This window comes from Colletes latitarsis, unplaced genomic scaffold (assembly GCF_051014445.1).
Source record: "Colletes latitarsis isolate SP2378_abdomen unplaced genomic scaffold, iyColLati1 scaffold0013, whole genome shotgun sequence".
Classification (NCBI taxonomy): Eukaryota; Metazoa; Arthropoda; class Insecta; order Hymenoptera; family Colletidae; genus Colletes; species Colletes latitarsis.
The window spans coordinates 17,870,845-17,895,702 of NW_027488368.1; positions in this window are offsets into that span (position 1 = coordinate 17,870,845).

Sequence of the window (24,858 nt, forward strand, 5' to 3'; positions counted from 1 at the left end):
TAAATATTTTAGAGTATAACTCATGTTAGGTCTGGGTTAGGTCTAGGATTTGCCCTCATCAGGCTCATACTTTCGCATATTTCTCATACTTGAGCCATACTAGATCCAGGGCTTTTTCTGGATTGGATCCTGTAGTAATGTGGTACCACACTGAAACAGTCCATTAAACCTGGTCGTGATAAATATTTTAGAGGATAACGCATTTTTCGTCTGGGTTAGGTCTAGGATTTGACCTCATCAGGCTCATACTTTCGCATATTTCTCATACTTGATGGCTAGATCCAGGGCTTTTTCTGGATTGGATCACGTAGTAATGTGGTACCACACTGAAACAGTCGATTAAACCTGGTTTCGGTCAATATTTTTGAGGATAACTCATGTTAGGTCTAGGTTAGGCCCGGGATTTGCCCTCATCAGGGTCATATTTCCGCGTTCTTCACATACTTGTTGAACAGATCCTGGATATTTTTCTGGTTTGGATCACGTAGTAATGTGGTACCACACTGAAATAGACAATTAAACCTGGTTCCGATCAATATTTTAGAGGATAACGCATGTTATGTCTGGGATAGGTCCGGGATTTGCTCTCATCAGGCTCGTACGTTCGCATATTTCTCATACTTGTTAGCCAGATCCATTGCTTTCTCTGGTTTGGATCACGTGGTAATGTGGTATCACACTGAAACCATCCATGAAACCTGGTTTCGATCAGTATTTTAGAGGATAGCGCATGTTAGGGCTCGGTTAGGCCTGGGATTTGCCCTCATCAGACTCATACTTTCGCATATTTTACATACTTGTTGAACAGATCCCTGGCTTTTTCTGGTTTGGATCACGTAGTAAATTGGTACCACACTGAAACAGTCGATTAATCCTGGTCTCGTTCAACATTTTACAGGATAACGCCGGTTAGGACACGGTTATGTGTGGGATTTGCCCTCATCAGGCTAATACTGTCGCATATTTCTCATACCTGTTAGCCAGATCCATTGCTTTCTCTGGTTTGGATCACGTGGTAATGTGGTATCACACTGAAACCGTCCATGAAACCGGGTTTCGATCAGTATTTTAGAGGATAACGCATGTTAGGTTATGGTTAGGTTTGGGATTTGCTCTCATCAGGCTCGTACTTTCGCATATTTCTCATACTTGATGGCCAAATTCTGGGCTTTTTCTGGTTTGGATCCTGTAGTAATGTGGTACCACACAGAAACAGTCCATTTAACCTGGTTTCGATCAATATTATAGAGGATAACGCATGTTATGTCTAGGTTAGGCCTGGGATTTGCCCTCATCAGACACATACTTTCGCATTCTCCACATACTTGTTGAACAGATCCTGGGTTTTTTCAGGTTTGGATCACGTAGTAATGTGGTACCACACTGAAACATTCAATTACACCTGGTCATGATAAATATTTTAGAGGATAACTCATGTTAGGTCTGGGTTAGGTCTAGGATTTGCCCTCATCAGGCTCATACTTTCGCATATTTCTCATACTTGAGCCATACTAGATCCAGGGCTTTTTCTGGATTGGATCCTGTAGTAATGTGGTACCACACTGAAACAGTCCATTAAACCTGGTCGTGATAAATATTTTAGAGGATAACGCATTTTTCGTCTGGGTTAGGTCTAGGATTTGACCTCATCAGGCTCATACTTTCGCATATTTCTCATACTTGATGGCTAGATCCAGGGCTTTTTCTGGATTGGATCACGTAGTAATGTGGTACCACACTGAAACAGTCGATTAAACCTGGTTTCGGTCAATATTTTTGAGGATAACTCATGTTAGGTCTAGGTTAGGCCCGGGATATGCCCTCATCAGGGTCATATTTCCGCGTTCTTCGCATACTTGTTGAACAGATCCTGGGTATTTTTCTGGTTTCGATCACGTAGTAATGTGGTACCACACTGAAACAGTCCATTAAACCCGGTTTCGATCAATATTTTAGTGGATAACGCAAGTTAGGTCTGGGATAGGTCTGGGATTTGCCCTCATCAGGCTCATAGTTTCGCGTTTTTAACATACTTGTTGTACAGATCCTGGGTTTTTTCTGGTTTGGATCACGTGGTAATGTGGTATCACACTGAAACCGTCCATGAAACCTGGTTTCGATCAGTATTTTAGAGGATAGCGCATGTTGGGGCTCGGTTAGGCCTGGGATTTGCCCTCATCAGACTCATACTTTCGCATATTTTACATACTTGTTGAACAGATCCCTGGCTTTTTCTGGTTTGGATCACGTAGTAAAGTGGTACCACACTGAAACAGTCGATTAATCCTGGTCTCGTTCAACATTTTACAGGATAACGCCGATTAGGACACGGTTATGTGTGGGATTTGCCCTCATCAGGCTAATACTGTCGCATATTTCTCATACCTGTTAGCCAGATCCATTGCTTTCTCTGGTTTGGATCACGTGGTAATGTGGTATCACACTGAAACCGTCCATGAAACCGGGTTTCGATCAGTATTTTAGAGGATAACGCATGTTAGGTCTCGGTTAGTCCTGGGATTTGCCCTCATCAGACTCATACTTTTGCATATTTCACATACCTGTTGAACAGATCCCTGGCTTTTCCTGGTTTGGATCACGTAGTAAGGTGGTACCACACTGAAACAGTCCATTAAACCTGGCTGTGATCAATATTTTAGATGATAACGCATGTCATGTCTGGGATCTGCCCTCATCAGACTCATACCTTCGCATTCTTCACATGCTTGATGAACAGATCCTGGGTTTTTCTGGTTTGGATCACGTAGTAATGTGGTACCACACTGAAACAGTAAATTAAACCTAGTTTCGATCAATATTTTAGAGGATAACGCATGTTAGGTCTGGGATAGGTCTGGGATTTGCCCTCATCAGGCTCATACTTTCGCATTCTCCACATACTTGTTGAACAGATCCTGGGTTTTTTCAGGTTTGGATCACGTAGTAATGTGGTACCACACTGAAACATTCAATTAAACCTGGTCTTGATAAATATTTTAGAGGATAACGCATGTTAGGTCTGGGTTAGGTCTAGGATTTGCACTCATCAGGCTCATACTTTCGCATATTACTCATACTTGATGGCTAGATCCAGGGCTATTTCTGGATTGGATCACGTAGTAATGTGGTACCACACTGAAACAGTCAATTAAACCTGGTTTCCATCAAAATTTTAGATGACAACGCAAGTTAGATCTGGTATAGGTCTGGATTTGCCGTCATCAGGGTCATATTTTCGCGTTCTTCACATACTTGTTGAACAGATCCTGGGTATTTTTCTGGTTTGGATCAGGTAGTAATGTGGTACCACACTGAAACAGTCGATTAAACGTGGTTTCGATCAATATTTCTGAGGATAACTCATGTTAGGTCTAGGTTAGGCCCGGGATTTGCCCTCATCAGGGTCATATTTCCGCGTTCTTCACATACTTGTTGAACAGAACCTGGGTATTTTTCTGGTTTGGATCACGTAGTAATGTGGTACCACACTGAAATAGTCGATTAAACCTGGTTTCGATTAATATTTTAGAGGATAACGCAGGTTATGTCTGGGATACGTCCGGGATTTGCCATCGTCAGGCTCATACTTTCGCATTCTTCACATACTTGTTGTACAGATCCTGGGTTGTTTTCTGGATTGGATCACGTAGTAATGTGGTACCACACAGAAACAGTCAATTAAACCTGGTTTCCATCAATATTTTAGAGTTCAACGCAAGTTAGGACTGGTATAGGTCTGGGATTTGCCCTCATCAGGGTCATATTTTCGCGATCTTCACATACTTGTTGAATAGATCCTGGGTATTTTTTTGGTTTGGATCAGGTAGTAATGTGGTACCACACTGAAACAGTCGATTAAACCTGGTTTCGGTCAATATTTTTGAGGATAACTCATGTTAGGTCTAGGTTAGGCCCGGGATTTGCCCTCATCAGGGTCATATTTCCGCGTTCTTCACATACTTGTTGAACAGATCCTAGGTATTTTTCTGGTTTGGATCACGTAGTAATGTGGTACCACACTGAAACAGTCCATTAAACCTGGTTTCGATCAATATTTTTGAGGATAACGCATGTTAGATCTAGGTTAGGCCTGGGATTTGCCCTCATCAGACACATACTTTCGCATTCTCCACATACTTGTTGAACAGATCCTGGGTATTCTTCAGGTTTGGATCTGGTAGTAATGTGGTACCACACTGAAACAGCCGATTAAACCTGGTTTCGATCAATATTCTTGAGGATAACACATGTTAGGTCTAGGTTAGGTCTGGGATTTGCCCTCATCAGGTTCATATTTTCGCGTTCTTCGCATACTTGTTGAACAGATCCTGGGTATTTTTCTGGTTTGGATCACGTAGTAATGTGGTACCACACTGAAATAGACGATTAAACCTGGTTTCGATCAATATTTTAGAGGATAACGCATGTTATGTCTGGGATAGGTCCGAGATTTGCTCTCATCAGGCTCGTACGTTCGCATATTTCTCATACTTGTTAGCCAGATCCATTGCTTTCTCGGGTTTGGATCACGTGGTAATGTGGTATCACACTGAAACCGTCCATGAAACCTGGTTTCGATCAGTATTTTAGAGGATAGCGCATGTTAGGGCTCGGTTAGGCCTGGGATTTGCCCTCATCAGACTCATACTTTCGCATATTTTACATACTTGTTGAACAGATCCCTGGCTTTTTCTGGTTTGGATCACGTAGTACAGTGGTACCACACTGAAACAGTCGATTAATCCTGGTCTCGTTCAACATTTTACAGGATAACGCCGGTTAGGACACGGTTATGTGTGGGATTTGCCCTCATCAGGCTAATACTGTCGCATATTTCTCATACTTGTTAGCCAGATCCATTGCTTTCTCTGGTTTGGATCACGTGGTAATGTGGTATCACACTGAAACCGTCCATGAAACCGGGTTTCGATCAGTATTTTAGAGGATAACGCATGTTAGGTCTAGGTTAGTCCTGGGATTTGCCCTCATCAGACTCATACTTTTGCATATTTCACATACCTGTTGAACAGATCGCTGGCTTTTCCTGGTTTGGATCACGTAGTAAGGTGGTACCACACTGAAACAGTCCATAAAACCTGGTTTTGATCAATATTTTAGATGATAACGCATGTCATGTCTGGGATCTGCCCTCATCAGACTCATACCTTCGCATTCTTCACATGCTTGATGAACAGATCCTGGGTTTTTCTGGTTTGGATCACGTAGTAATGTGGTACCACACTGAAACAGTCCATTAAACTTGGTTTCGATCAATATTTTAGAGAATAACTCATGTTAGGTCTAGGTTAGGTCTGAGATTTGCCCTCAACAGGTTCATATTTTCGCGTTCTTCACATACTTGTTAAACAGATCCTGGGTATTTTTCTGGTTTGGATCACGTAGTAATGTGGTACCACACTAAAACAGTCCATTAAACCTTGTTTCGATCAATATTTTAGAGGATAACTCATGTTATGTCTAGGTTAGGCCTGTGATTTGCCCTCATCAGACACATACTTTCGCATTCTTCACATACTTGTTGAACGGATCCTGGGTTTTTTATGGTTTGGATCACGTAGTAATGTGGTAGCACATTGAATCAGACCATTAAACCTGGTTTCGATCAATATTTTAGAGAATAACTCATGTTAGGTCTAGGTTAGGTCTGGGATTTGCCCTCATCAGGTTCATATTTTCGCGTTCTTCACATACTTGTTAAACAGATCCTGGGTATTTTTCTGGTTTGGATCACGTAGTAATGTGGCACCACACTAAAACAGTCCATTAAACCTTGTTTCCATCAATATTTTAGAGGATAACTCATGTTATGTCTGAGATAGGTCCGGGATTTGCCCTCGTCAGGCTCATACATTCGCATTCTTCACATACTTGTTGTACAGTTCCTGGGTTTTTTTCTGGTTTGGATCACATAGTACTGTGGTACCACACTGAAACAGTCGATTAAACCTGGTTTTGATCAATATTTTAGAGGATAACGCATGTTATGTCTAGGTTTGGCCTGGGATTTGACCTCATCAGGGTCATATTTTCGCGTTCTTCACATACTTGTTGAACAGATCCTGGGTATTTTTCTGGTTTGGATCTGGTAGTAATGTGGTACCACACTGAAACAGTCGATTAAACCTGGTTTCGATCAATATTTTCGAGAATAACTCATGTTAGGTCTAGGTTAGGTCTGGGATTTGCCCTCATCAGGTTCATATTTTCGCATTCGTCACATACTTGTTGACGGATCCTGGGTTTTTTGTGGTTTGGATAACGTAGTAATGTGGTACTACACTGAAACAGTCCATTAAACCTGGTTTCGATCAATATTTTAGAGGATAACGCAAGTTATGTCTGGGATAGGTCCGGGATTTGCCCTCGTCAGGCTCATACTTTCGCATTCTTCACATACTTGTTGTACAGTTCCTGGGTTTTTTTCCGGTTTGGATCACATAGTACTGTGGTACCACACTGAAACAGTCGATTAAACCTGGTTTTGATCAATATTTTAGAGGATAACGGATGTTATGTCTAGGTTTGGCCTGGGATTTGCCCTCATCAGGGTCATATTTTCGCGTTCTTCACATACTTGTTGAACAGATCCTGGGTATTTTTCTGGTTTGGATCTGGTAGTAATGTGGTACCACACTGAAACAGTCGATTAAACCTGGTTTCGATCAATATTTTTGAGGATAACGCATGTTAGGTCTAGGTTAGGCCTGGGATTTTCCTTCATCAGACACATACTTACGCATTCTTCACAGACTTGTTCAACGGATTCTGGGCTTTTTCTGGTTTGGATGCCGTAGTAATGTGGTACCACACTGAAACTTTCAATTAAACCTGGTCTTGATAAATATTTTGGAGGATAACGCATGTTAGGTCTGGGTTAGGCCTGGGATTTGCCCTAATCAGGCTCATAATTTCGCATATTTCTCATATTTGATGGCTGGATCCTGGGCTCTTTCTGGATTGGATCACGTAGTAATGTGGTATCACACTGAAACAGTCCATTAAACCTGGTTTCGATCAATATTTTAGAGGATAACGCATGTTATGTCTAGGTTAGGCCTGGGATTTGCCCTCATCAGGCTCGTACGTTCGCATATTTCTCATACTTGATGGCCAGATTCTGGGCTTTTTCTGGTTTGGATCACGTAGTAAAGTGGTACCACACAGAAACTGTCAACTAAACCTGGTTTCGATCAATATTTTAGAGGATTACGCATGTTAGGTCTCGGTTAGGTCTAGGATTTGCCCTCATTTGGGTCATACTTTCGCATATTTCACAAACTTGATGGCCAGATCCATTGCTTTTTCTCGTTTGGATCACGTGGTAATGTGGTATCACACTGAAACAGTCCATGAAACCTGGTTTAGATCTATATTTTAGAGGATAGCGCATGTTAGGTCTAGGTTAGGCCTGGGATTTGCCCTCATCAGACTCATACTTTCGCATATTTCTCATACTTGTTAGCCAGATCCATTGCTTTCTCTGGTTTGGATCACGTGGTAATGTGGTATCACACTGAAACCGTCCATGAAACCTGGTTTCGATCAGTATTTTAGAGGATAACGCATGTTAGGGCTCGGTTAGGCCCGGGATTTGCCCTCATCAGACTCATACTTTCGCATATTTTACATACTTGTTGAACAGATCCTGGGTATTTTTCTGGTTTGGATCACGTAGTAATGTGGTACCACACTGAAATAGACGATTAAACCTGGTTTCGATCAATATTTTAGAGGATAACGCATGTTATGTCTGGGATAGGTCCGAGATTTGCTCTCATCAGGCTCGTACGTTCGCATATTTCTCATACTTGTTAGCCAGATCCATTGCTTTCTCGGGTTTGGATCACGTGGTAATGTGGTATCACACTGAAACCGTCCATGAAACCTGGTTTCGATCAGTATTTTAGAGGATAGCGCATGTTAGGGCTCGGTTAGGCCTGGGATTTGCCCTCATCAGACTCATACTTTCACATATTTTACATACTTGTTGAACAGATCCCTGGCTTTTTCTGGTTTGGATCACGTAGTAAAGTGGTACCACACTGAAACAGTCGATTAATCCTGGTCTCGTTCAACATTTTACAGGATAACGCCGGTTAGGACACGGTTATGTGTGGGATTTGCCCTCATCAGGCTAATACTGTCGCATATTTCTCATACTTGTTAGCCAGATCCATTGCTTTCTCTGGTTTGGATCACGTGGTAATGTGGTATCACACTGAAACCGTCCATGAAACCGGGTTTCGATCAGTATTTTAGAGGATAACGCATGTTAGGTCTAGGTTAGTCCTGGGATTTGCCCTCATCAGACTCATACTTTTGCATATTTCACATACCTGTTGAACAGATCCCTGGCTTTTCCTGGTTTGGATCACGTAGTAAGGTGGTACCACACTGAAACAGTCCATAAAACCTGGTTTTGATCAATATTTTAGATGATAACGCATGTCATGTCTGGGATCTGCCCTCATCAGACTCATACCTTCGCATTCTTCACATGCTTGATGAACAGATCCTGGGTTTTTCTGGTTTGGATCACGTAGTAATGTGGTACCACACTGAAACAGTCCATTAAACTTGGTTTCGATCAATATTTTAGAGAATAACTCATGTTAGGTCTAGGTTAGGTCTGAGATTTGCCCTCAACAGGTTCATATTTTCGCGTTCTTCACATACTTGTTAAACAGATCCTGGGTATTTTTCTGGTTTGGATCACGTAGTAATGTGGTACCACACTAAAACAGTCCATTAAACCTTGTTTCGATCAATATTTTAGAGGATAACTCATGTTATGTCTAGGTTAGGCCTGTGATTTGCCCTCATCAGACACATACTTTCGCATTCTTCACATACTTGTTGAACGGATCCTGGGTTTTTTATGGTTTGGATCACGTAGTAATGTGGTAGCACATTGAATCAGACCATTAAACCTGGTTTCGATCAATATTTTAGAGAATAACTCATGTTAGGTCTAGGTTAGGTCTGGGATTTGCCCTCATCAGGTTCATATTTTCGCGTTCTTCACATACTTGTTAAACAGATCCTGGGTATTTTTCTGGTTTGGATCACGTAGTAATGTGGCACCACACTAAAACAGTCCATTAAACCTTGTTTCCATCAATATTTTAGAGGATAACTCATGTTATGTCTGAGATAGGTCCGGGATTTGCCCTCGTCAGGCTCATACATTCGCATTCTTCACATACTTGTTGTACAGTTCCTGGGTTTTTTTCTGGTTTGGATCACATAGTACTGTGGTACCACACTGAAACAGTCGATTAAACCTGGTTTTGATCAATATTTTAGAGGATAACGCATGTTATGTCTAGGTTTGGCCTGGGATTTGACCTCATCAGGGTCATATTTTCGCGTTCTTCACATACTTGTTGAACAGATCCTGGGTATTTTTCTGGTTTGGATCTGGTAGTAATGTGGTACCACACTGAAACAGTCGATTAAACCTGGTTTCGATCAATATTTTCGAGAATAACTCATGTTAGGTCTAGGTTAGGTCTGGGATTTGCCCTCATCAGGTTCATATTTTCGCATTCGACACATACTTGTTGACGGATCCTGGGTTTTTTGTGGTTTGGATAACGTAGTAATGTGGTACTACACTGAAACAGTCCATTAAACCTGGTTTCGATCAATATTTTAGAGGATAACGCAAGTTATGTCTGGGATAGGTCCGGGATTTGCCCTCGTCAGGCTCATACTTTCGCATTCTTCACATACTTGTTGTACAGTTCCTGGGTTTTTTTCCGGTTTGGATCACATAGTACTGTGGTACCACACTGAAACAGTCGATTAAACCTGGTTTTGATCAATATTTTAGAGGATAACGCATGTTATGTCTAGGTTTGGCCTGGGATTTGCCCTCATCAGGGTCATATTTTCGCGTTCTTCACATACTTGTTGAACAGATCCTGGGTATTTTTCTGGTTTGGATCTGGTAGTAATGTGGTACCACACTGAAACAGTCGATTTAACCTGGTTTCGATCAATATTTTTGAGGATAACGCATGTTAGGTCTAGGTTAGGCCTGGGATTTTCCTTCATCAGACACATACTTACGCATTCTTCACAGACTTGTTCAACGGATTCTGGGCTTTTTCTGGTTTGGATGCCGTAGTAATGTGGTACCACACTGAAACTTTCAATTAAACCTGGTCTTGATAAATATTTTGGAGGATAACGCATGTTAGGTCTGGGTTAGGCCTGGGATTTGCCCTAATCAGGCTCATAATTTCGCATATTTCTCATATTTGATGGCTGGATCCTGGGCTCTTTCTGGATTGGATCACGTAGTAATGTGGTATCACACTGAAACAGTCCATTAAACCTGGTTTCGATCAATATTTTAGAGGATAACGCATGTTATGTCTAGGTTAGGCCTGGGATTTGCCCTCATCAGGCTCGTACGTTCGCATATTTCTCATACTTGATGGCCAGATTCTGGGCTTTTTCTGGTTTGGATCACGTAGTAAAGTGGTACCACACAGAAACTGTCAACTAAACCTGGTTTCGATCAATATTTTAGAGGATTACGCATGTTAGGTCTCGGTTAGGTCTAGGATTTGCCCTCATTTGGGTCATACTTTCGCATATTTCACAAACTTGATGGCCAGATCCATTGCTTTTTCTCGTTTGGATCACGTGGTAATGTGGTATCACACTGAAACAGTCCATGAAACCTGGTTTAGATCTATATTTTAGAGGATAGCGCATGTTAGGTCTAGGTTAGGCCTGGGATTTGCCCTCATCAGACTCATACTTTCGCATATTTCTCATACTTGTTAGCCAGATCCATTGCTTTCTCTGGTTTGGATCACGTGGTAATGTGGTATCACACTGAAACCGTCCATGAAACCTGGTTTCGATCAGTATTTTAGAGGATAACGCATGTTAGGGCTCGGTTAGGCCCGGGATTTGCCCTCATCAGACTCATACTTTCGCATATTTTACATACTTGTTGAACAGATCCTGGGTATTTTTCTGGTTTGGATCACGTAGTAATGTGGTACCACACTGAAATAGACGATTAAACCTGGTTTCGATCAATATTTTAGAGGATAACGCATGTTATGTCTGGGATAGGTCCGAGATTTGCTCTCATCAGGCTCGTACGTTCGCATATTTCTCATACTTGTTAGCCAGATCCATTGCTTTCTCGGGTTTGGATCACGTGGTAATGTGGTATCACACTGAAACCGTCCATGAAACCTGGTTTCGATCAGTATTTTAGAGGATAGCGCATGTTAGGGCTCGGTTAGGCCTGGGATTTGCCCTCATCAGACTCATACTTTCGCATATTTTACATACTTGTTGAACAGATCCCTGGCTTTTTCTGGTTTGGATCACGTAGTAAAGTGGTACCACACTGAAACAGTCGATTAATCCTGGTCTCGTTCAACATTTTACAGGATAACGCCGGTTAGGACACGGTTATGTGTGGGATTTGCCCTCATCAGGCTAATACTGTCGCATATTTCTCATACTTGTTAGCCAGATCCATTGCTTTCTCTGGTTTGGATCACGTGGTAATGTGGTATCACACTGAAACCGTCCATGAAACCGGGTTTCGATCAGTATTTTAGAGGATAACGCATGTTAGGTCTAGGTTAGTCCTGGGATTTGCCCTCATCAGACTCATACTTTTGCATATTTCACATACCTGTTGAACAGATCCCTGGCTTTTCCTGGTTTGGATCACGTAGTAAGGTGGTACCACACTGAAACAGTCCATAAAACCTGGTTTTGATCAATATTTTAGACGATAACGCATGTCATGTCTGGGATCTGCCCTCATCAGACTCATACCTTCGCATTCTTCACATGCTTGATGAACAGATCCTGGGTTTTTCTGGTTTGGATCACGTAGTAATGTGGTACCACACTGAAACAGTCCATTAAACTTGGTTTCGATCAATATTTTAGAGAATAACTCATGTTAGGTCTAGGTTAGGTCTGAGATTTGCCCTCAACAGGTTCATATTTTCGCGTTCTTCACATACTTGTTAAACAGATCCTGGGTATTTTTCTGGTTTGGATCACGTAGTAATGTGGTACCACACTAAAACAGTCCATTAAACCTTGTTTCGATCAATATTTTAGAGGATAACTCATGTTATGTCTAGGTTAGGCCTGTGATTTGCCCTCATCAGACACATACTTTCGCATTCTTCACATACTTGTTGAACGGATCCTGGGTTTTTTATGGTTTGGATCACGTAGTAATGTGGTAGCACATTGAATCAGACCATTAAACCTGGTTTCGATCAATATTTTAGAGAATAACTCATGTTAGGTCTAGGTTAGGTCTGGGATTTGCCCTCATCAGGTTCATATTTTCGCGTTCTTCACATACTTGTTAAACAGATCCTGGGTATTTTTCTGGTTTGGATCACGTAGTAATGTGGCACCACACTAAAACAGTCCATTAAACCTTGTTTCCATCAATATTTTAGAGGATAACTCATGTTATGTCTGAGATAGGTCCGGGATTTGCCCTCGTCAGGCTCATACATTCGCATTCTTCACATACTTGTTGTACAGTTCCTGGGTTTTTTTCTGGTTTGGATCACATAGTACTGTGGTACCACACTGAAACAGTCGATTAAACCTGGTTTTGATCAATATTTTAGAGGATAACGCATGTTATGTCTAGGTTTGGCCTGGGATTTGACCTCATCAGGGTCATATTTTCGCGTTCTTCACATACTTGTTGAACAGATCCTGGGTATTTTTCTGGTTTGGATCTGGTAGTAATGTGGTACCACACTGAAACAGTCGATTAAACCTGGTTTCGATCAATATTTTCGAGAATAACTCATGTTAGGTCTAGGTTAGGTCTGGGATTTGCCCTCATCAGGTTCATATTTTCGCATTCGTCACATACTTGTTGAACAGATCCTGGGTATTTTTCTGGTTTGGATCTGGTAGTAATGTGGTACCACACTGAAACAGTCGATTAAACCTGGTTTCGATCAATATTTTTGAGGATAACGCATGTTAGGTCTAGGTTAGGCCTGGGATTTTCCTTCATCAGACACATACTTACGCATTCTTCACAGACTTGTTCAACGGATTCTGGGCTTTTTCTGGTTTGGATGCCGTAGTAATGTGGTACCACACTGAAACTTTCAATTAAACCTGGTCTTGATAAATATTTTGGAGGATAACGCATGTTAGGTCTGGGTTAGGCCTGGGATTTGCCCTAATCAGGCTCATAATTTCGCATATTTCTCATATTTGATGGCTGGATCCTGGGCTCTTTCTGGATTGGATCACGTAGTAATGTGGTACCACACAGAAACTGTCAACTAAACCTGGTTTCGATCAATATTTTAGAGGATAACGCATGTTATGTCTAGGTTAGGCCTGGGATTTGCCCTCATCAGGCTCGTACGTTCGCATATTTCTCATACTTGATGGCCAGATTCTGGGCTTTTTCTGGTTTGGATCACGTAGTAAAGTGGTACCACACAGAAACTGTCAACTAAACCTGGTTTCGATCAATATTTTAGAGGATTACGCATGTTAGGTCTCGGTTAGGTCTAGGATTTGCCCTCATTTGGGTCATACTTTCGCATATTTCACAAACTTGATGGCCAGATCCATTGCTTTTTCTCGTTTGGATCACGTGGTAATGTGGTATCACACTGAAACAGTCCATGAAACCTGGTTTAGATCTATATTTTAGAGGATAGCGCATGTTAGGTCTAGGTTAGGCCTGGGAAATGCCCTCATCAGACTCATACTTTCGCATATTTCTCATACTTGTTAGCCAGATCCATTGCTTTCTCTGGTTTGGATCACGTGATAATGTGGTATCACACTGAAACCGTCCATGAAACCTGGTTTCGATCAGTATTTTAGAGGATAACGCATGTTAGGGCTCGGTTAGGCCCGGGATTTGCCCTCATCAGACTCATACTTTCGCATATTTTACATACTTGTTGAACAGATCCCTGGCTTTTTCTGGTTTGGATCACGTAGTAAAGTGGTACCACACTGAAACAGTCGATTAATCCTGGTCTCGTTCAACATTTTACAGGATAACGCCGGTTAGGACACGGTTATGTGTGGGATTTGCCCTCATCAGGCTAATACTGTCGCATATTTCTCATACTTGTTAGCCAGATCCATTGCATTCTCTGGTTTGGACCACGTGGTAATGTGGTATCACACTGAAACCGTCCATGAAACCTGGTTTCGATCAATATTTTAGAGGATAACGCATGTTAGGGCTCGGTTAGTCCTGGGATTTGCCCTCATCAGACTCATACTTTTGCATATTTCACATACCTGTTGAACAGATCCCTGGCTTTTCCTGGTTTGGATCACGTAGTAAGGTGGTACCACACTGAAACAGTCCATTAAACCTGGTTTTGATCAATATTTTAGATGATAACGCATGTTAGGTCTGGGATCTGCCCTCATCAGACTCATACCTTCGCATTCTTCACATGCTTGATGAACAGATCCTGGGTTTTTCTGGTTTGGATCACGTAGTAATGTGGTACCACACTGAAACGTTCAATTAAACCTGGTCTTGATAAATATTTTAGAGGATAACGCATGTTAGGTCTGGGATAGGTCTGGGATTTGTCCTCATCATGCACATAGTTTCGCATATTTCTCATACCTGTTGGCCAGATACGTTGCTTTTTCTGGGTTGGGTCACATACTGATGTAGTACCACACTGAAGCAGTCAATTATAGCTGGTCTCGATCAATATTTTAGAGGATAACGCATGTTAGGTCTGGGTTAGGTCCAGGATTTGCCCGCATCAGGTTCATACTTTCGCATGTTTCTCATACTTGTTGGCCAGATAGAGGGCTTTTTCTGGACTGAATCACGTAGTAATGTGGTACCACACTGAAACAGTCCATTAAACCTGGTTTCGATCAATATTCTAGAGAATAACGCATGTTAGGTCTTGGTTAGGTCTGGGATTTGCTCTCATCAGGCTCGTACGTTCGCATATTTCTCAAACTTGATGGCCAGATTCTGGGCTTTCACTGGTCTGGATCACGTAGTAACGTGGTACCACACTGAAACAGTCCATTAAACCTGGTTTTGATCAATATTTTTGCGGATAACGCATGTTAGGTCTGGATAAGGTCTGGGATTTGCTCTCATCAGGCTCATACTGTCGCATATTTCTCATACTTGTTAGCCAGATCCATTGCTTTTTCTGGTTTGGATCACGTGGTAATGTGGTATCACACTGAAACAGTCCATGAAAACTGGTTTCGGTCAGTATTTTAGAGGATAACGCATGTTAGGTCTAGGTTAGGCCTAGGATTTGCCCTCATCAGGCTCATACTTTCGCATATTTCTCATACTTGTTGGCCAGATCCAGGGCTTTTTCTGGTTTGGATCACGTAGTAATGTGGTACCACTCTGAAACAGTCGATTAAACCTGGTTTCGATCAATATTTTAGATGGTAACGCATGTTAGGTCTGGGTTAGGGCTAGGATTTGCCCGCATCAGGCTCATACTTTCGCATATTTCTCATACTTGTTGGCCAGATCCAGGGCTTTTTCTAGTTTGGATCCTGTAGTAATGTGGTACCACACTGAAACAGTCCATTCAACCTGGTTTCGATCAATATTATAGAGGATAACGCATGTTATGTCTAGGTTAGGCCTGGGATTTGCCCTCATCAGACACATACTTTCGCATCCTCCACATACTTGTTGAACAGATCCTGGGTTTTTTCTGGATTGGATCACGTAGTAATGTGGTACCACACTGAAACAGTCAATTAAACCTGGTTTCCATCAATATTTTAGAGGACAACGCAAGTTAGGTCTGGTATAGGTCTGGGATTTGCCCTCATCAGGGTCATATTTTCGCGTTCTTCACATACTTGTTGAACAGATCCTGGGTATTTTTCTGGTTTGGATCAGGTAGTAATGTGGTACCACACTGAAACAGTCGATTAAACCTGGTTTCGATCAGTATTCTTGAGGGTAACGCATGTTAGGTCTAGGTTAGGCCTGGGATTTTCCCTCATCAGACACATACTTTCGCATCGTCCACATACTTGTTGAACAGATCCTGGGTTTTTTCTGGATTGGATCACGTAGTAATGTGGTACCACACTGAAACAGTCAATTAAACCTGGTTTCCATCAATATTTTAGAGGACAACGCAAGTTAGGTCTGGTATAGTTCTGGGATTTGCCCTCATCAGGGTCATATTTTCGCGTTCTTCACATACTTGTTGAACAGATCCTGGGTTTTTTTCTGGTTTGGATCACATAGTAATGTGGTACCACACTGAAACAGTCGATTAAACCTGGATTCGATCAGTATTTTTGAGGGTAACGCATGTTAGGTCTAGGTTAGGCCTGGGATTTTCCCTCATCAGACACATACTTTCGCATCCTCCACATACTTGTTGAACAGATCCTGGGTTTTTTCTGGATTGGATCACGTAGTAATGTGGTACCAACTGAAACAGTCAATTAAACCTGGTTTCCATCAATATTTTAGAGGACAACGCAAGTTAGGTCTGGTATAGGTCTGGGATTTGCCCTCATCAGGGTCATATTTTCGCGTTCTTCACATACTTGTTGAACAGATCCTGGGTATTTTTCTGGTTTGGATCAGGTAGTAATGTGGTACCACACTGAAACAGTCGATTAAACCTGGTTTCGATCAGTATTTTTGAGGATAACGCATGTTAGGTCTAGGTTAGGCCCGGGATTTGCCCTCATCAGGGTCATATTTCCGCGATCTTCACATACTTGTTGAACAGATCCTGGGTTTTTTCTGGATTGGATCTCGTAGTAATGTGGTACCACACTGAAACAGTCAATTAAACCTGGTTTCCATCAATATTTTAGAGGACAACGCAAGTTAGGTCTGGTATAGGTCTGGGATTTGCCCTCATCAGGGTCATATTTTCGCGTTCTTCACATACTTGTTGAACAGATCCTGGGTATTTTTCTGGTTTGGATCAGGTAGTAATGTGGTACCACACTGAAACAGTCGATTAAACCTGGTTTCGATCAGTATTTTTGAGGATAACGCATGTTAGGTCTAGATTAGGCCCGGGATTTGCCCTCATCAGGGTCATATTTCCGCGATCTTCACATACTTGTTGAACAGATCCTGGGTTTTTTCTGGATTGGATCTCGTAGTAATGTGGTACCACACTGAAACAGTCGATTAAACCTGGTTTCGATCAGTATTTTTGAGGGTAACGCATGTTAGGTCTTGGTTAGGTCTGAGATTTGCTCTCATCACGCTCGTACTTTCGCATATTTCTCATAGTTCATGGCCAGATTCTGGGGTTTTTCTGGTTTGGATCACGTAGTAATGTGGCACAACACAGAATTAGTCGATTAAACCTGGCTTCGATCAATATTTTAGAGGATAACGCATGTTAGGTCTGGGTTACGTCTAGGATTTGCCATCAGCAGGCTCATACTTTCGCATATTTCTCATACTTGATGGCTAGATCCTGGGCTTTTTCTGGATTGGATCACGTAGTAATGTGGCACAACACAGAAATAGTCGATTAAACCTGGTTTCGATCAATATTTTAGAGGATAACGCATGTTAGGACTGGGTTAGGTCTAGGATTTGCCATCAGCAGGCTCATACTTTCGCATATTTCTCATACTTGATGGCTAGATCCTGGCCTTTTTCTGGATTGGATCACGTAGTAATGTGGTACCACATTGAAACAGTCCATTAAACCTGGTTTCGATCAATATTTTAGAGGACAACGCAAGTTAGGTCTGGGATAGGTCTGGGATTTGCCCTGATCAGGCTCGTACTTTCGCATATTTCTCATACTTGTTGGCCAGATTCTGGGCTTTCTAGTGGTTTGGATCCCGTAGTATTGTGGTACCACAATGAAACATTCAATTAAACCTGGTCTTGATAAATATTTTACAGGATAACGCATGTTAGATCTGGGTTAGGTCTAGGATTAGCCCTAATCAGGCTCATTATTTCGCATATTTCTCATACTTCATGGCTAGAACCTGGGCTTTTTCTGGATTGGATCACGTAGTAATGTGGTACCACACTGAAACAGTAAATTAAACCTAGTTTCGATCAATATTTTAGAGGATAACGCAAGTCAGGTCTGGGATGGGTCTGGGATTTGCCCTCATCAGGCTCATACTTTCGCATTCTTCACATACTTGTTGAACAGATCCTGGGTTTTCTTCTGGTTTGGATCACGTAGTAATGTGGTACCACACTGAAACAGTCGATTAATCCTGGTTTCGATCAGTATTTTTGAGTGTAACGCATGTTAGGTCTAGGTTTGGCCTGGGATCTTCCCTGATCAGACACATACTTTCGCATTCTTCACATACATGTTGAACGGATCCTGGTTTTTTTCTGGTTTGGATCACGTAGTAATGTGGTAGCACACTGAAACAGTCCATTAAACCTGGTTTCGATCAATATTTTAGAGAATATCTCATGTTAGGTCTAGGTTTGGTCTGGGATTTGCTCTCATCAGGCTCGTACTTTCGCATATTTCTCATACTTGATGGCTAGATCCAGGGCTTTTTCAGGATTGGATCACGTAGTAATGTGGTACCGCACTGAAACAGTCAATTAAACCTGGTTTCCATCAATATTTTAGAGGACAACGCAAGGTAGGTCTGGGATAGGTCTGGGATTTGCCCTGATCAGGCTCGTACTTTCGCATTCTCCACATACTTGTTGAACAGATCCTGGGTTTTTTCTGGTTTGGATCACGTAGTAATGTGGTACCACACTGAAACAGTCGATCAAACCTGGTTTCGATCAATATTTTTGAGGATAACGCATGTTAGGTCTAGGTTAGGCCTGGGATTTTCCTTCATCAGACTCATACTTTCCCATTCTTCACATACTTGTTGACCGGATCCTGGGTTTTTTCTGGTTTGGATCGCGTAGTAATGTGGTACCACACTGAAATAGTCGATTAAACCTGGTTTCGATCAATATTTTAGAGGATAACGCAAGTTATGTCTGGGATAGTTCCGGGATTTGCCCTTGACAGGCTCATACTTTCGCATTCTTCACATACTTGTTGTACAGATCCTGGGTTTTATAACTGGTTTTGATCACGTAGTAATGTGGTACCACACTGAAACAGTCCATTAAACCTGGTTTCGATCAGTATTTTTGAGGGTAACGCATGTTAGGTCTAGGATAGGCCTGGGATTTTCCCTGATCAGACACAAACTTTCGCATTCTTCACATACTTGTTGACCGGATCCTGGGTTTTTTCTGGTTTGGATCGCGTAGTAATGTGGTACCACACTGAAATAGTCGATTAAACCTGGTTTCGATCAATATTTTAGAGGATAACGCAAGTTATGTCTGGGATAGTTCCGGGATTTGCCCTTGACAGGCTCATACTTTCGCATTCTTCACATACTTGTTGTACAGATCCTGGGTTTTATAACTGGTTTTGATCACGTAGTAATGTGGTACCACACTGAAACAGTCCATTAAACCTGGTTTCGATCAGTATTTTTGAGGGTAACGCATGTTAGGTCTAGGATAGGCCTGGGATTTTCCCTGATCAGACACAAACTTTCGCATTCTTCACATACATGTTGAACGGATCCTGGGTTTTTTCTGGTTTGGATCACGTAGTAATGTGGTAGCACACTGAAACAGTCCATTAAACCTGGTTTCGATCAATATTTTAGAGAATATCTCATATTAGGTCTAGGTTAGGTCTGGGATTTGCTCTCATCAGGCTCGTATTTTCGCATTCACCACATACTTGTTGAACAGATCCTGGGTTTTTTCTGGTTTGGATCAGGTAGTAATGTGGTACCACACTGAAACAGTCGATTAAACCTGGTTTCCATCAATATTTTAGAGGATAACGCAAGTTATGTCTGGGATAGTTCCGGGATTTGCTCTCGACAGGCTCATACGTTCGCATTCTTCACATACTTGTTGTACAGATCCTGGGTTTTGTAACTGGTTTGGATCACATAGTAATGTGGTACCACACTGAAACGGTCCATTAAACCTGGTTTCGATCAATATTTTAGAGAATAACGCATGTTAGGTCTAGGTTAGGCCTGGGATTTTCCTTCATCAGACTCATACTTTCGCATTCTTCACATACTTGTTGACCGGATCCTGGGTTTTTTCTGGTTTGGATCACGTAGTAATGTGCTACCACACTGAAATAGTCGATTAAACCTGGTTTCGATCAATATTTTAGAGGATAACGCAAGTTATGTCTGGGATAGTTCCGGGATTTGCTCTCGACAGGCTCACACTTTCGCATTCTTCACATACTTGTTGTACAGATGCTGGGTTTTATAACTGGTTTGGATCACATAGTAATGTGGTACCACACTGAAACAGTCCATTAAACCTGGTTTCGATCAATATTTTAGAGAATAACGCATGTTAGGTCTTGGTTAGGTCTGGGATTTTCTCTCATCGGGCTCGTACTTTCGCATATTTCTCATAGTTGATGGCCAGATTCTGTGCTTTTTCTGGTTTGGATCACATAGTAATGTGGTACCACACTGAAACAGTCCATTAGACCTGGTTTCGATCAATATTTTAGAGGATAACGCATGTTATGCCTAGGTTAGGCCAGGGATTTGCCCTAATCAGACACATACTTTCGCATTCTCCACATACTTGTTGAAGAGATCCTGGGTTTTTTTCTGGTTTGGATCACGTAGTAATGTGGTACCACACTGAAACAGTCCATTAAACCTGGTTTCGATCAACATCTTACAGAATAACTCATGTTAGGTCTAGGTAAGGTCTGGGATTTGCTCTCATCAAGCTCGTATTTTCGCATATTTCTCATACTTGATTACCAGATTCTGGGCTTTTTCTGGTTTGGATCACATAGTAATGTGGTACCACACTGAAACAGTCGATTAAACATTGTTATGATCAATATTTTAGAGGATAACGCATGTTATGTCTAGGTTTGGCCTGGGTTTGCCCTCATCAGGGTCATATTTTCGCGTTATTCACATACTTGTTGAACAGATCCTGGTAATTTTTCTGGTTTGGATCTGGTAGTAATGTGGGACCACACTGAAACAGTCGATTAAACCTGGTTTCGATCAATATTTTTGAGGATAACGCATGTTAGGTCTAGGTTAGGCGTGGGATTTTCCTTCATCAGACTTATACTTTCGCATTCTTCACATACTTGTTGAACGGATCCTGGGTTTTTTCTCGTTTGGATCACGTAGTAATGTGGTACCACACTGAAACATTCAATTAAACCTGGTCTTGATATATATTTTGGAGGATAACGCATGTTAGGTCTGGGTTAGGTCTAGGATTTGCCCTAATCAGGCTCATAATTTCGCATATTTATCATACTTGATGGCTAGATCCTGGGCTCTTTCTGGATTGGATCACGTCGTAAAGTGGTACCACACTGAAACAGTCGAATAATCCTGGTCTCGATCAACATTTTATAGGATAAGGCAGGTTAGGACACGGTTAGGTGTGGGATTTGCCCTCATCAGGCTCATACTGTCGCATATTTCTCATACTTGTTAGCCAGATCCATTGCTTTTTCTGGTTTGGATCACATAGTAATGTGGTACCACACTGAAACATTCAATTAAACCTGGTCTCGATATATATTTTGGAGGATAACGCATGTTAGGTCTGGGTTAGGTCTAGGATTTGCCCTAATCAGGCTCATAATTTCGCATATTTCTCATACTTGATGGCTAGATCCTGGGCTCTTTCTGGTTTGGATCACATAGTAATGTGGGACCACACTGAAACAGTCGATTAAACCTGGTTTCGATCAGTATTTTTGAGGATAACGCATGTTAGGTCTAGGTTAGGCCCGGGATTTGCCCTCATCAGGCTCATACTTTCGCATTCTTCACATACTTGTTGAACGGATCCTGGGTTTTTTCTGGTTTGGATCACGTAGTAATATGGTAGCACACTGAAACAGTCCATTAAACCTGGTTTCGATCAATATTTTAGAAAATATCTCATGTTAGGTCTAGGTTAGGTCTGGGATTTGCTCTCATCAGGCTCGTACTTTCGCATATTTCTCATAGTTGATGGCCAGATTCTGGGCTTTTTCTGGTTTGGATCACATAGTAATGTGGTACCACACTGGAACAGTCCATTAAACCTGGTTTCGATGAATATTTTAGAGGATAACGCATGTTATGCCTAGGTTAGGCCAGGGATTTGCCCTAATCAGACACATACTTTCGCATTCTCTACATACTTGTTGAACAGATCCTGGGTTTTTTTCTGGTTTGGATCACGTAGTAATGTGGTACCACACTGAAACAGTCCATTAAACCTGGTTTCGATCAACATCTTAGAGAATAACTCATGTTAGGTCTAGGTAAGGTCTGGGATTTGCTCTCATCAAGCTCGTATTTTCGCATATTTCTCATACTTGATTACCAGATTCTGGGCTTTTTCTGGTTTGGATCACATAGTAATGTGGTACCACACTGAAACAGTCGATTAAACATTGTTATGATCAATATTTTAGAGGATAACGCATGTTATGTCTAGGTTTGGCCTGGGTTTGCCCTCATCAGGGTCATATTTTCGCGTTATTCACATACTTGTTGAACAGATCCTGGGTTTTCTTCTGGTTTTGATCACGTAGTAATGTGGTACCACACTGAAACAGTCGATTAAACCTGGTTTCGATCAGTATTTTTGAGGGTAACGCATGTTAGGTCTAGGTTAGGCCTGGGATTTTCCTTCATCAGACTCATACTTTCCCATTCTTCACATACTTGTTGACCGGATCCTGGGTTTTTTCTGGTTTGGATCGCGTAGTAATGTGGTACCACACTGAAATAGTCGATTAAACCTGGTTTCGATCAATATTTTAGAGGATAACGCAAGTTATGTCTGGGATAGTTCCGGGATTTGCCCTCGACAGGCTCATACTTTCGCATTCTTCACATACTTGTTGTACAGATCCTGGGCTTTATAACTGGTTTGGATCACATAGTAATGTTGTACCACACTGACACAGTCCATTAAACCTGGTTTCGATCAATATTTTAGAGAATAACGCATGTTAGGTCTTGGTTAGGTCTGGGATTTTCTCTCATCAGGCTCGTACTTTCGCATATTTCTCATAGTTGATGGCCAGATTCTGGGCTTTTTCTGGTTTGGATCACATAGTAATGTGGTACCACACTGTAATAGTCGATTAAACCTGGTTTCGATTAATATTTTTGAGGGTAACGCATGTTAGGTCTAGGTTAGGCCTGGTATTTTCCCGCATCAGACACATACTTTCGCATTCTTCACAGACTTGTTGAACGGATTCTGGGCTTTTTCTAGTTTGGATGCCGTAGTAATGTGGTACCACACTGAAACAGTCCATTAAACCTGGTTTCGATCAATATTTTAGGGGATAACGCATGTTATGCCTAGGTTAGGCCTGGGATTTGCCCTAATCAGACACATACTTTCGCATTCTCCACATACTTGTTGAACAGATCCTGGGTATTTTCTGGTTTGGATCACGTAGTAATGTGCTACCACACTGAAATAGTCGATTAAACCTGGTTTCGATCAATATTTTAGAGGATAACGCAAGTTATGTCTGGGATAGTTCCGGGATTTGCTCTCGACAGGCTCACACTTTCGCATTCTTCACATACTTGTTGTACAGATGCTGGGTTTTATAACTGGTTTGGATCACATAGTAATGTGGTACCACACTGAAACAGTCCATTAAACCTGGTTTCGATCAATATTTTAGAGAATAACGCATGTTAGGTCTTGGTTAGGTCTGGGATTTTCTCTCATCGGGCTCGTACTTTCGCATATTTCTCATAGTTGATGGCCAGATTCTGTGCTTTTTCTGGTTTGGATCACATAGTAATGTGGTACCACACTGAAACAGTCCATTAGACCTGGTTTCGATCAATATTTTAGAGGATAACGCATGTTATGCCTAGGTTAGGCCAGGGATTTGCCCTAATCAGACACATACTTTCGCATTCTCCACATACTTGTTGAACAGATCCTGGGTTTTTTTCTGGTTTGGATCACGTAGTAATGTGGTACCACACTGAAACAGTCCATTAAACCTGGTTTCGATCAACATCTTACAGAATAACTCATGTTAGGTCTAGGTAAGGTCTGGGATTTGCTCTCATCAAGCTCGTATTTTCGCATATTTCTCATACTTGATTACCAGATTCTGGGCTTTTTCTGGTTTGGATCACATAGTAATGTGGTACCACACTGAAACAGTCGATTAAACATTGTTATGATCAATATTTTAGAGGATAACGCATGTTATGTCTAGGTTTGGCCTGGGTTTGCCCTCATCAGGGTCATATTTTCGCGTTATTCACATACTTGTTGAACAGATCCTGGTAATTTTTCTGGTTTGGATCTGGTAGTAATGTGGGACCACACTGAAACAGTCGATTAAACCTGGTTTCGATCAATATTTTTGAGGATAACGCATGTTAGGTCTAGGTTAGGCGTGGGATTTTCCTTCATCAGACTTATACTTTCGCATTCTTCACATACTTGTTGAACGGATCCTGGGTTTTTTCTCGTTTGGATCACGTAGTAATGTGGTACCACACTGAAACATTCAATTAAACCTGGTCTTAATATATATTTTGGAGGATAACGCATGTTAGGTCTGGGTTAGGTCTAGGATTTGCCCTAATCAGGCTCATAATTTCGCATATTTATCATACTTGATGGCTAGATCCTGGGCTCTTTCTGGATTAGATCACGTCGTAAAGTGGTACCACACTGAAACAGTCGAATAATCCTGGTCTCGATCAACATTTTATAGGATAAGGCAGGTTAGGACACGGTTAGGTGTGGGATTT